Below are 14,883 nucleotides of genomic sequence, written 5' to 3' on the forward strand. Positions count from 1 at the left end.
GCTCTGAGGGGCGGTATTATAGGCGTAGGTGACGAAGGGCAGAATGGCATCCCAATTTGTGTGATCGGCGGCGACGTACATTGAGAGCATGTCGCCGAGCGTGCGGTTGAAGCGTTCGGTTAGGCCATTCGTCTGCGGGAGGTAAGCAGTAGTTTTGCGATGAACAGCATGGCACTCTTTGAGAATGGCTTCGACGACTTCCGACAAGAAGACACGGCCTCGATCGCTGAGAAGCTCCTGGGGTGGACCGTGACGCAGCATGAATCGGTGTAGCAGGAAGGAGGCAACATCACGCGCTGTAGCCGCTGGGAGGGCAGCGGTTTCGGCGTATCCCGTTAGATGGTCAACGGCGACGATGGCCCAACGGTTACCAGCCGACGTCAGAGGCAGTGGTCCATACAAATCGATGCCCACGCGCCCAAACGGACGGTTAGGGCAAGGTAATGGTTGTAGACCGACTGGTGACACGTGCGTTGAAGGTTTTCGGCGTTGGCAATCGAGGCAGGAGCGGACGAACTTCTGCACGTAGCGGTACATCCCTCGCCAGAAGTATCGTTGTCGAATGCGGTGGTAAGTTTTGGATACCCCAGAGTGCGCGCATTGCGGATCGGAGTGGAAGGACTCGCATATTTCAGCACGCAGACTTCGGGGTATCACAAGTAGCCACTGGCGGCCGTCGGCGTTGTAATTGCGTCGGTGCAGTAGGTCGTCACGAATGGCGAAATGGTGGGCTTGAGGACGCAACGCGCGAGTGGTTGGTGTTGTCGACGGATCAGTGAGCAAGTCTATTAGCGAAGCGATCCATTTATCCTTGCGCTGCTCGGTAGCGATGGTGTGAACATCGATAGAAGAAACAGCAGTGTGAGACACTGAGCAGGAGGCATTGTCGTCAGGCAAGGGGGAGCGCGAGAGGGCGTCGGCGTCAGCATGCAGACGTCCGTTGCGGTACAGCACGCGGATGTCGTAGTCTTGCAGGCGAAGTGCCCAACGGGCGAGACGGCCCGAGGGATCCTTCAATGACGACAGCCAGCACAGTGCGTGGTGATCGGTGACGACATCAAATGGGCGACCATACAAATAAGGTCGGAATTTTGTAAGGGCCCAGATGATCGCCAGGCACTCTTTTTCCGTGACAGTGTAATTGGTCTCGGCTCTAGTAAGCGTACGACTTGCGTAGGCGACGACATATTCGGGGAACCCTGGTTTGCGTTGCGCAAGAACAGCACCGAGGCCTACACCGCTGGCGTCCGTGTGTACCTCCGTTGGGGCCGTAGGGTCGTAGTGGCGTAGTATGGGAGGAGACGTCAACAAACGACGGAGCTTTGCGAACGCGTCGTCGCATTCGGACGACCACGAATGTAGGGGTCCGTTACTTCCAAGGAGCTTCGTCAGCGGCGATATGATTGTGGCAAAGTTGCGTATGAAACGTCGAAAATAGGAGCACAGTCCTACGAAACTGCGCAGTTCTTTGACGGACGTTGGTTTGGGAAATTCGGCCACGGCCCGAAGCTTGGCCGGATCGGGAAGGATGCCGTCTTTGGACACGACGTAGCCTAGGATTGTCAGCTGCCGTGTTGCAAATCGGCACTTCTTCAGGTTCAGTTGGAGGCCGGCGTTGGTCAAACGCGTCAAAACATGCCGCAGACGTTGAAGATGCGTGGAGAAGTCCGGAGCGAAAACGACGACGTCGTCCAGGTAACACAAGCACGTGTGCCATTTCAAGTTGCGCAGAACGGTGTCCATCATGCGCTCGAAGGTGGCGGGCGCATTGCACAGACCAAACGGCATGACGTTGAACTCGTACAAGCCGTCGGGCGTGACAAAGGCTGTCTTCGGTCGAGCGTCATCAGCCATGGGTACTTGCCAGTACCCCGAGCGCAAATCGAGAGATGAAAAGTATTCTGCTCCTTGGAGGCTGTCAATCGCGTCGTCGATTCGCGGCAGTGGATAAACATCCTTCCGAGTGATCTTGTTGAGCCTTCGGTAGTCCACACAGAAGCGCACAGAACCGTCCTTCTTGGCAACGAGAACAACAGGAGACGCCCACGGGCTGTCCGAGGGTCGAATAATGTCGCGTCGAAGCATATCGTCCACTTGCTCATTAATTACCCGACGTTCTGTGGGAGACACGCGATATGGACGTTGCCGCAGTGGTGGTTGGGCGCCAGTGTCGATGCGATGCGTAACAGCGGACGTGCGGCCGAGAGAAGTTTGCCCGACATCGAAAGAAGAACGAAATTCTTCCAACAGGCACAGAAGCTGGGAACGCTGGACCGACGTAAGGTTGTCAGCAATGGAGGGACCAAATACATCCGCGGGTGAGGAATCAGACGTGGAAACGGCACTGATGGTACGGGAACTGGTGCAGTGCGAGTCGTCGGGTGCGTCCAGAACTTGTGCGTCTTCGAGGGGCTCCACTCTGCCGAGACATTCCCCTCGCACCAACGTAACAATGTGCGGGGATGGGTTGGTAACAAAAATAGCGGTGCTACCCTGAGTGACTTGCACGGTCGCGAAAGGTACCAGCAACCCTTTCATAGTGCAAACGCGGTCAGATGGTGAAAGGAGTGCAATTGTGTCGCAGAGACCGGCGCAGTAAACTGGCACAGCCGTCGACGAGTTCGGAGGAACTTTGGTATCGTCTTTGACGAGGGTCTTGGTGAATGCCGATGGACTGTCTGCCGGCGTCAAATGCGAGAACGGTGAGAGTTCGAGGGCGGCTGGTGCGCAGTGAATTATGGCGTCGTGGCGGGAGAGAAAATCCCATCCTAGGATGACGTCGTGGGAGCATGCAGCAATTATGATGAACTCGACGTCGTACAGAACGTCCTGAATGACGACGCGAGAAGTGCATACTGCTGTAGGCCTAATACTCTGGGAGCTGGCGGTACGGAGGGACATCCCAGAAAGTGGCGTCGTCACTTTTCGAAGTAAGCGGCTAAGTTTTGCGTCCATAACGGATACGGCGGCTCCAGTGTCGACAAGGGCAGATGCGCGAACACCGTCCACAAACACGTCTATGACATTCGATGGACTTCGCTGAGGGCTTTTACAGTTCGATAGCGTCGCAGCCCTTGCCTCGTGGACTGCGACGACTAGTTTTCCTGCTCTCGTGCGACAGAACGTGGCCGCATTGGTGACAGTGAGCGACGGCGTGGAGACGGAGAGCGGCGAGTGGATGGAGCTGGGCGTGACGTCGGCGACATAGGCGGGTCGTAGAATGCACGGCTGGACTGGCTGGTGGTGGTTGACGCGACTCGAGGTGGCTGCACGCGATGGCAGTAACGGGCCACGTGACCGGCATAACCGCAGGCAAAGCAGATGGGCCGATTGTCGGGTGTGCGCCATCGGTTCGCCGGGGCAGGTCCCGCCCACGTCGCAGGATGAGATTGACGGGGCGGCTGCTGAAATGACTGCAAGGTGGGTTGCAGTCGGGGCCTAGGGATGACGGCAGCATACGTAGCCGGCACGCCCGTTTCGAAGGACGGAGGTCTAGCGGCGGCTTCGGCGTAACTCAACGGTGCAGCCGCAGGGATTGCCGGGGGCGTCCTGGCGACAACCTGAGCGCAATTCTGTGGCGCAGGAGCCGGAGGTTGCTGGTGGTACTCAGGCATCACCTCCGCGATTTCCTGCTCAATCGCTCGGCGGATGGGAGGAAGAAGGGTCGTCGACGACTGTTGAACGTGCGGCGGGTGGGCGAAGGCCAGGAGAGAGAACTGGCGTGCGATTTCCTCGCGCACGAATGCCTTCATTTCTGCCAGCAGCGTGGCCTGGTCAGGTATGGCCGCCAAGCCAGCAAGCTCTTCGTCGCGTGATGGAGAGCGACGGGTCATCGAACGTTGCCGGCGGAGCTCCTCGTAGCTCTGGCACAGTGTGATGACCTCGGCCACGGTGGAAGGGTTTTTAGCGAGCAACATGGTGAATGCATCGTCGTCAATGCCCTTCATAATGTTCCGGATCTTGTCAGACTCGGACATGGTGCCGTTGGCTTTCTTACACAAGTCCAGGACGTCTTCGATATAACTGGTGAAAGATTCACCGGCCTGCTGAGCTCGTTCGCGTAAGCGCTGTTCTGCTTGCAGCTTACGAACTGCAGGGCGGCCAAAAACGTTGATGACGGCGGTTTTGAAATCAGACCAAGTAGCAAAATCGGACGCGTGGTTGTTGTACCACAAACTTGCTACTCCCGCGAGGTAGAAGAATAAGTTGCTCAACTTGCCTGCTTCGTCCCATCTGTTGGGTACGCTCACGCGCTCGTAAATTGCGAGCCAGTCCTCCACGTCGGTACCATCGGCGCCAGTGAAGATAGGTGGATTGCGGATGCGTGGGACACCGGGACATGTGGTCGGTGTGGGAGGCGGCGTTTGCTGAGCGTCGTCTTGGGGCATGGTAGATGGCAGAGTACGGGAACGAAGCTCCAGGGGCATTGAATGGGAGCACAGCACTCTCCACCGATTTGTTAAGCTGTTTATTGGACGGCACTCGGCGACAATGCACTATGGCGACAGTCAAGGCAAAAGCACGGGCTCCGAGAGCGCGAGCGGCGTTTAGAAGAGGACGACCCACTAGGAGCCGCTGGAGAGCGCAACCGTTAAGCAGCACCAATTGCTTCGCCACAATATATATATATATATATATATATATATATATATATATATATATATATATATATATATATATATATATATATATATATATATATTGTGGCGAAGCAATCGGTGCTGCTTAACGCTATATATATATATATATATATATATATATATATATATATATATAGCGGGCACTCGGCGACGGCGACAGTCAAAGCGGGGCGTGCTCTCAGAGAAGAGGCGACCCACTAGAAGGCGCTTGAGAGGACGACCCATTACCGACAACGCACGCTTCGCTACAATTACCCCGGGTACGAAAAGTTAGCCGCCTGGCGACCTAGCAGCTTGTCACTATGAGCGGGTCATGGTAGGGCTTCAGGCGCTCCACGTTGACAATGTCGCGCCCTCGACGGCGCATGTCCGAATATGGTTCGATGGGTTCGATCAGGTAGTTGACCGGGGATGTGCGTTCCACGACACGGTAGGGGCCTTCGTATTTGGGCAGTAGTTTGGAAGAGAGGCCAGTTGCAGTGGTCGGGAGCGAGAGCCACACGAGCGCTCCAAGGAGGAACGTGGACTCAGAAGTGGTGGTGTCAACGCGAATGCTCTTATGACGCTCTTGTTCGTGCGTTGTAAAGGTCTTCGCAAGCTCGCGACATTCTTCAGCAAGCCTGGCCGTGTCCGAAATAGGCGCACATTCAGATTGTTCTGGCTTGTAGGGATGGATGGTGTCGATTGTGTGCGACGGGTGACTGCCGTACAATAAGAAAAATGGTGAGAAACCAGTAGTGCTCTGAGAGGCGGTATTGTAGGCGTACGTGACGAAGGGCAGAATGGCATCCCAATTTGTGTGGTCGGCGGCGACGTACATCGAGAGCATGTCGCCGAGCATGCGGTTAAAGCGTTCGGTGAGGCCATTCGTCTGCGGGTGGTAAGCAGTAGTTTTACGGTGAACAACGTTGCACTCTTTGAGAATGGCTTCCACGACTTCCGACAAGAAGACGCGGCCTCGATCACTGAGCAGCTCGTGGGGTGGACCGTGACGCAGCATGAATCGGTGGAGCAGGAAGGAGGCCACATCGCGCGCTGTAGCCGCAGGGAGGGCGGCAGTTTCAGCGTATCGCGTGAGGTGGTCTACAGCAACGATGACCCAGTGGTTACCAGCGTATGTCAGAGGAAGTGGCTCATACAGATCGATGCGAACGCGCCCAAACGGTCGGTCAGGGCAAGGTAAAGGGTGCAGACTTGCCGGAGACAGGTGCGTTGAAGTTTTGCGGCGCTGACAGTCGATGCAGGAGCGAACGAACTTCTGCACGCAGCGGTACATCCCTCGCCAAAAGTACCGTTGGCGAATGCGGTGGTAGGTTTTCGATACGCCAGAGTGCGCACACGGCGGAATTGCGTCCATGGAGCAGGTCGTCGCGAACGGTGAAATGGTGGGCTTGACGACGCAACGCGCGAGTAGATGGTGTGGCTGATGGATCAGTCAATAAGTCTATCAGTGAGGCAATCCTTGCGCTGTTCGGTAGCAATGGTGTGGGTGTCGATGGAAGAAACGGCAAAGTGAGACACTGAGCTGTGGGCATTTTCGTCAGGGAAGGGAGAGCGCGACAGGGCGTCGGCGTCAGCATTCTGGCGTCCGTTGCGGTACACAGCACGCGGATGTGGTCTTGCAGGCGAAGTGCCCAACGGGCGAGACGGCCTGAGGGATCCTTCAACGACGACAACCAGCGCAGTGCATGATGGTCGGTGACAACATCAAATGGGCGACCATACAAATAAGGCCGAAACTTCGCAAGGGCCCAGATGATTGCCAGGCATTCTTTCTCCGTGACGGTGTAGTTGGTCTCGGCTTTAGTAAGCGTACGGCTTCCATATGCCACGACATATTCAGGGAACCCAGGTTTGCGCTGCGCAAGGACAGCGCCGAGGCCAACACCGCTGGCGTCCATGTGTACCTCTGTAGGGGCCGTTGGGTCGTAGTGGCGTAGTATGGGAGGAGACGTCAACAAACGACAGAGCTTTGCGAAAGCGTCGTCGCACTGTGACGACCACAAATTGAGGGGCCCATTTCTGCCAAGGAGCTTCGTCAGCGGCGATATGATAGTCGCGAAATTTCGGATAAAGCGCCGAAAGTAGGAGCATAAGCCTACGAAACTGCGCAGTTCCTTGACGGACGTAGGTTTGGGGAACTCTGTCACGGCCCGAAGCTTGGCTGGATTAAGGAGCAGGCACGGTACGGGATCGAAGCTCCAAGGGCATCGAATGCGCACTGTAGTTGTTGAAAGAGAAGAGGCGAGCCACTATAAGGCGCTCGAGAGGACGACCCATTACCGACTACGAACGCTTTGCTACAATATATATATATATATATATATATATATATATATATATATATATATATATATATATATATATATATATATATATATATATATATATACAGCGTGTTTCAAGAAATGTGTCCAACCTTCTCAAAAAATCAGGAAAATGCGATATTTGACTGCTGCCTTCAGAATTGATTTTTCTGTAGCGCTAGGCATCTTAAGATGGTTAGAGACATGACTTGAGACAGTAATTAAGAAAGTTAAAGTAATTAAATTTTTAATTAGTAGAGTTAGGTGTCTGTGTCCAATTAGGGAATTGAAGTTCTTCGTGCCAGAAACCCATCCCAACATTGAGATTTCGAAAAAGCGTCCTCTATTAATAATCACGAAGTAATGAAGTTCAACTGAATTCGATTACTTTCGCTGTTGAAAGCCGTTGCATTTCATTGAATTTCATTACACCACAACAATTACTAGAGGACGCTTTTTCGAAATATCAAAGCTCGGATGGGTTCCTCGTATGAAGAACTTCAATTCTCCCATTTGACACAATCACCTAAATCCACTAATTATAAAGTTAATTAATGTAACTTTCTTAATTACTGTCCTAAATGATGTGCTTAACTACCTTAAGATTCCTGCCGCCACAGAAAAAGCAATTCTGAAAGCCCCGAGCAAATATCACATTTTCCAGATTTTTTGAGAAGGTTGGACAGACACATTTCTTGAAACACCCTGTGTATATATATATATATATATATATATATATATATATATATATATATATATATATATATTGTTAAGCGGTTTATTGGACGGCACGGAGCGGTTTATTAAGCGGTTTAATGGACTGTCCGAGGGTCGAATAACGTCGCGTCGAAGCATATCGTCCACTTGCTCATTAATTACCCGACGTTCTGTGGGAGACACGCGATATGGACGTTACCGCAGTGGTGGTTGGGCGCCAGTGTCGATGCGATGCGTAACAGCTGACGTGCGGCCGAGAGAAGTTTGCCCGACATCGAAAGAAGAACGAAATTCTTCCAACAGGCACAGAAGCTGGGAACACTGGACCGACGTAAAGTTGCCAGCAATGGAGGGACCAAATACATCCGCGGGTGAGGAATCAGACGTGGAAACGGCACTGATGGTACGGGGACTGGTGCAGTGCGAGTCAGCGGGTGCGTCCAGAACTTGTGCGTCTTCGAGGGGCTCCACTCTGCCGAGACATTCCCCTCGCACCAACGTAACAATGTGCGGGGATGGGTTGGTAACAAAAATAGCGGTGCTACCCTGAGTGACTTGCACGGTCGCGAAAGGCACCAGCAACCCTTTCCTAGTGCAAACGCGGTCAGATGGCGAAAGGAGCGCAATTGTGTCGCAGAGACCGGCGCAGTAAACTGGCACAGCCGTGGACGAGTTTGGAGGAACTTTGGTATCGTCTTTGACGAGGGTCTTGGTGAATGCCGATGGACTGTCTGCCGGCGTCAAATGTGAGAACGGTGAGAGTTCGAGGGCGGCTGGTGCGCAGTGAATTATGGCGTCGTGGCGTGAGAGAAAATCCCATCCCAGGATGACGTCGTGGGAGCATGCAGCAATTATGATGAACTCGACGTCGTACAGAACGTCCTCAATGACGACGCGAGAAGTGCATACTGCTTTGGGCCTAATACTCTGGGAGCTGGCGGTACGGAGGGACATCCCAGAAAGTGGCGTCGTCACTTTTCGAAGTAAGCGGCTAAGTTTTGCGCCCATAACGGATACGGCGGCTCTAGTGTCGACAAGGGCAGATGCGCGAACACCGTCCACAAACACGTCTATGACATTCGATGGACTTCGCTGAGGGCTTTTACAGTTCGATAGCGTCGCAGCCCTTGCCTCGTGGACTGCGACGACTAGTTTTCCTGCTCTCGTGCGACAGAACGTGGCCGCATTGGTGACAGTGAGCGACGGCGTGGGGACGGAGAGCGGCGAGTGGATGGAGCTGGGCGTGATGTCGGTGACATAGGCGGGTCGTAGAATGCACGGCTGGACTGGCTGGTGGTGGTTGACGCGACTCGAGGCGGCTGCACGCGATGGCAGTAACGGGCCACGTGACCGGCATAACCCCATGCAAAGCAGATGGGCCGATTGTCGGGTGTGCGCCATCGGTTCGCCGGGGCAGGTCCCGCCCACGTCGCAGGATGCGATTGACGGGGCGGCTGCTGAAATGACTGCAAGGTGGGTTGCAGTCGGGGCCTAGGGATGACGGCAGCATACGTAGCCGGTACGCCCGCTTCGAAGGACGGAGGTCTAGCGGCGGCTTCGGCGTAACTCAACGGTGCAGCCGCAGGGATTGCCTGGTGCGTCCTGGCGACAACCTAAGCGTAACTCTGTGGCGCAGGAGCCGGAGGTTGCTGGTGGTACTCAGGCATCACCTCCGCGATTTCCTGCTCAATCGCTCGGCGGATGGGAGGAAGAAGGGTCGTCGACGACTGTTGAACGTGCGGCGGGTGGGCGAAGACCAGGAGAGAGAACTGGCGTGCGATTTCCTCGCGCACGAATGCCTTCATTTCTGCCAGCAGCGTATCCTGCTCAGGTATGGCCGCCACGCCAGCAAGCTCTTCGTCGCGTGATGAAGAGCGACGGGTCATCGAACGTTGCCGGCGGAGCTCCTCGTAGCTCTGGCACAGTGTTATGACCTCGGCCACGGTGGAAGGGTTTTTAGCGAGCACCATGGTGAAGGCATCGTCGTCAATGCCCTTCATAATGTTCCGGATCTTGTCAGACTCGGACATGGTGCCGTTGGCTTTCTTACACAAGTCCAGGACGTCTTCCATATACCTGGTGAAAGATTCACCGGCCTGCTGAGCTCGTTCGCGTAAGCGCTGTTCTGCTTGCAGCTTACGAACTGCAGGGCCGCCAAAAACGTGGATGACGGTGTGAGAGTGAGCAACTGGGCGTGTTGGTAATGCATGATTCGACTTTGTAGGCGCAAAGAAGACACGGACGAGAAGGGAGACACACACACAGGGCGCCCTGTGTGTGTGTCTCCCTTCTCGTCCGTGTCTACTTTGCGCCTACAAATTCGAATCATGTTGATGACGGCGGTCTTGAAATCCGACCAAGTAGCAAAATCGGACGCGTGGCTGTTGTACCACAAGCTTGCTACTCCAGCGAGGTAGAAGACCAAGTTGCTCAACTTGCCTGCTTCGTACCATTTGTTGGGTACGCTCACGCGCTCGTAAATTGCGAGCCAGTCCTCCACGTCGGTGCCATCGGCGCCAGTGAAGATAGGTGGATCACGGATGCGTGGGACACCGGGACATGTGGTCGGTGTGGGAGGCGGCGTTTGCTGAGCGGCGTCTTGAGGCATGGTAGATGGCAGGGTACGGGAACGAAGCTCCAGGGGCATTGAACGGGAGCACAGCACTCTCCACCAATTTGTTAACCTGTTTATTGGACGGCACTCGGGGACAATGCACTATGGCGACAGTCAAGGCAAAAGCACGGGCTCCGAGCGCGAGCGGCGTTTAGAAGAGGACAACCCACTAGGAGGCGCTGGAGAGCGCAACCGTTAAGCAGTACCAATTGCTTCGCCACAATATATATATATATATATATATATATATATATATGGGGGGGGTGCGTGAAACCGGAACTGAAACGCGCCTGAGCGCAACTGTCATACCCTAGCAGGCGACAAAGAATTTCGTCACTGTTTTAGACAACGATTGCAGTGGCATTCGTATTTCTTCATTCGTTAACCTACGTGCGCCTCGCATGCTATATAATGACAAGAGCGAGCTTCAGGTGCACGGAGCAAAGTATATCGATAAATGATTTTACGACACTCGCTAATTCTAGGCGCCTCGGTAGAGTATGGCAGCTGCGATTCCGGTGTTTCCGTTACGGTTTAGGCCCAAAATTGGTCAGATTTCGTAACTCCGCAAAAATGACCAGCTGTCGCTTTTTATAAATATCAAAGCGGCAGGGGACTCCTTTTATTGTGGGCTTCAATTCACCAATTATACACGACGACCTGTCTCCTCTATAAAAGGTAATTTAATTTCTTGTTGTCACAACTTGTGTCACTAGTCGCCTTAAAATATCTGCCGTTGCAGACAGGCCAATTTTGAAGACAGCGAGCAAATATCCCTCTTTCTCTCTGCAGTCTGGTATCAAAGGTCTGTTGTCAACGTGCCCAACAAATTTGAAACCACGTGTACTGCGGCACATCAACGACGACACCGCCATCGAGGTCCACATTAAACAACGTTTGCTCGCCAAGCCGACCCACTGTACGGCATTATCCGCTTCGCGACACGCGTGCGCGCCCTTTATCTTTAACAGCAGTATTCACTCAAACAATGTGGACAAGCCAGCTTACAAAGATCAAGCTAACACCAATCCCTTTAAAGTCATCTTCACTTGCTAATACAAACGCATCACTGAGAAGACATATCCTAGGGGCAACATAAGCCGTCTTATATTAACATATCACGTCCCTAGGATTTTTTATTACGTTATTAATTGCGTGTTGTTGCCCCTAAAGCGCGCGTGTCCGGCCAGAGTGCGGATGCTGCAGGCGCTGGTGTTTATTTATTTATTTATTTATTTATTTATTTATTTATTTATTTATTTATTTATTTATTTAGTTAGTTAGTTATTGGGTTAGTTAATTAGTTTTTAGTTAGTTAGTTAGTTAGTTATACTGAAGCCTTAACGAGGCTTCAGTACGAACATTTAAGCAGGCTTGCATGAATTCTTTCCACGTTACTGAACGGAATGGCTTGCAGGCCTCGTTTTGTTCACGGGATAAAGCTCTGTTTACACGTTTGATAATCTGAGTTTGATATATCTAATAAAAGTTTGATATATCTGAGGCAATGTGACTGCTCGTTGATGAATGTCTGGAGAAAATCAGATACTTCTTTAGAGAAGAAAGACGAGGAGATTTAACACGTGAAGGAATTTCCGGCATTCAATTCGGCGACGCGTCGCAAGAGTAGTAAGACCAAGTTGGGGAAAAAATTAGATGGCTTAAAATGCGTGTCACATCTTCTGCAAGGAAAGCGCACTGCTGCTTTTTTCTCTTTTTTTGATGGGGGCGCTACTAATGCGACGGACGTTGTGGGGTCTGCGAGATATAGAGCGCCGCTCTCGGAACACGGACATAGTTCAGGTGGTCGTGCAACAAAAACACGTGTGCAATTATTAACTTCTGCTTTTACGTACGGTGAGCATGCCTGCCGAATCTGACACACAACTAGTTAACTTGGTAAATAACCTTATACAATGCCGATACAATACACAGAAGATATAACACACCAAAGACAACATTAGACATACAATGCACCACGAATGCGGCGTCGCCGACGTTCGACTCACCACGAGGGGTCCGCGGGAAACGAGCCGCGGTATCTTCCCCCACGCACCCACCGGGGGAAACGTCCATGCACGCACGGTACCAAACCCCAAAAGAGACGCTCACTGCCGCCTGTGGCGCCACCGCGCTAACCCTACCCGCGCGAGTACAGCGCTACATCTAGATCGGCGGCCGTTAAACCTAACTGCGGCTAATGCGCGAGACGCGCATGGCGCCATGAGGCGCAAACGACTTTAAAGGGGTGAGAGCATCTCCACAACCTGTAGATTTCCAACTGAGCAGAGCGATGTTGATCGACTATTTCAACATGAAAACTTGACCCTCCAGTGGGCACAAATCAGCAGCTGTTGGTGGAATTGACGTAATGACGGTAAAAGAAAAATAGAGCACGAATGTAAGTGCCATCCTTGACCTAGACATGCTTCTCACTGCACTTGCACGCCATTTCCGAGGCACACTTCGCCACATAACATTCGGTCGACACATGTGAATACGTTCCTAATTGCAGTATAATTTTTAAAACGCCGTAGCAAGAATCGTTATGCGAGTAAAACTATAGAAACGTACCTAAGTCTGCGTTTTTTTTCTCAAAACGCAACAAATTATAAAGGCGTATTGAAGGTAATATTAAAAAAAAAGCTGCTTAAAGGCAGCTTCACTAATTTCGCTGTCCCTTGGCTAAGATATATTGGCTAAGATAATCCATATATTGAACTGCGCACGTTACCTTACGGTACAAATTGGTGAAAACTTACCAAAACAGCTTGAATACGAAAAATTTGAGAGAGAACAGAATTCGTAAGTGTCTTCAGTGCTGTCTCCACGCGCACAGCAAAAAGGCGATTAATTGGCAGCCGTGCAAACAGAAAGGTGTAAGCGCACGACGCGACATCCAATTCCTTTCTCTATTCTCTATGAAGCTCTTTTGAAGCAGCAATCAGTAACAAGTGCCCTTATCTATAGGAATGGCTCGCCTTGAGTGGAGAACGATAAAAATAAGGCGCAAAGCCTTATCTCTTTCAGGAATGAGACTCCACTTTATCGATGCTGATATTGAAGGTTTGCTACTACTCATGCCCAACAAGCTGTCGTGTATATAATTCTCTTATCATGCGACCGGGCCTATGTCGGTCAAACTGGTCGATACCTCAATGAGCGGACAAGGGAACATGCTGCCTCACTGAAGACAACAACACCTTGTGTACACCTAGAGGCTCATTGCAGGGACTGCGCACACATCTCGATCAAGTCTCTGTCATAGCAAAAGGAAGCAACAAACCCAAGAGGGAGATAAGCCACAGAGATCGAGAAGGAAATTATAGCAGAGTCCTTCAATATTCTCCTGGTCAGAAGCTGCGCCGTAACTCTATGAGGGAGCTTTGTGCCATGCAAGCAGAGGCCGCGGGGCGGCGCTGCGTCCATTCTGTTGGCATCGCGCCGACGGCAGCAGAGGTGGCTGCCCGTGTCACTGCGAAATATTGTGGCGTGTTAGCGCGTCCTTTTCGGCCGTATGTTTTTTTTCATGTGGCTAGTGTGTTGTGCCTGAAGGTCGGGAAGGATTCCGCGTACCTGCTGCGTACTCGGATGTCGATCCGGATACAAGGGAAAGGACGGAAAAGTGCCGATGTTCTCGCTTCCTCGAGACACCGAACGGCGGGAAAAGTGGAAGCGCGCCATACCGCGACAAGGAACTGGTGGTTTCACATTCAATTCCCCACATGTACGCGTTTGTGAAAAGCACTTTGACGAGAGTGACATCGTTCGCGTGGACCAGTGGATAATCGGGGGTGCTGTCGTGACGTCGCAGCGCGACGTTCCGAAACTGCCGAGGATTTTCGTGGCCTCCCGGCGTATTTGTCAAGCGCGAAAACGTCCAGAGCTCGCCTGCCTAGACAGCAAACGCGTTCTAAGCGTCGTCGGGAACTATCATCAGATGTGGATACCGTTGAGGCTCCACCGACACTGTGCACGAGCCCCTCTGACACAGCTACTGCGGAGAAAAACACAGCTAATGAAGGTGAGCATGTTGACCGCCTTGACGCGCACTTACTCGTTGCATGCCCGTAAAACATGAGTTCGAGGAGTGCAACGTTCGCCGTTTTCTTTTATACAGGCACTGAGGTCACCAAAAACTTAGAGGTGGCATGCCAAACAGACGGAGCTATATGCAGTTCCTCGCAGCTTCAAAAATTGGAAGCACACGTTCGTTGCTTGGAACGGCGACTTCAGCGCTCAGCTGAAGCTTGCTAGGGTGACAGCGCAAGAGAGGCGCACCTTCGTTATGCGAGCGAATGATTTCTTTAAAACGTTTAATATACACACAAGATATGTGTTGTGCATGTGTATTAGGGCAAACGTCTGTACTAAATAAAAACATTTGGTTTTGAGTGCTGGTGATCTAATAGGGTTTGAATCTGATGGATCAATAAACAGTTCCTAACCGTTGTGCGTAATAAGCCTGGTTCTGACGTGCTAATTGTATATGTATGAACACGTAATGAAGACCGAGACGCTTACGGATGCCGGAAATGAAGAAAAATAATTTAGCGGAAGTCACAACTAAAGAGCGCAATAAATACGTACTCACGAGAGATGATCA

Source organism: Rhipicephalus sanguineus, chromosome 7, assembly GCF_013339695.2.
Source record: "Rhipicephalus sanguineus isolate Rsan-2018 chromosome 7, BIME_Rsan_1.4, whole genome shotgun sequence".
Lineage (NCBI taxonomy): Eukaryota > Metazoa > Arthropoda > Arachnida > Ixodida > Ixodidae > Rhipicephalus > Rhipicephalus sanguineus.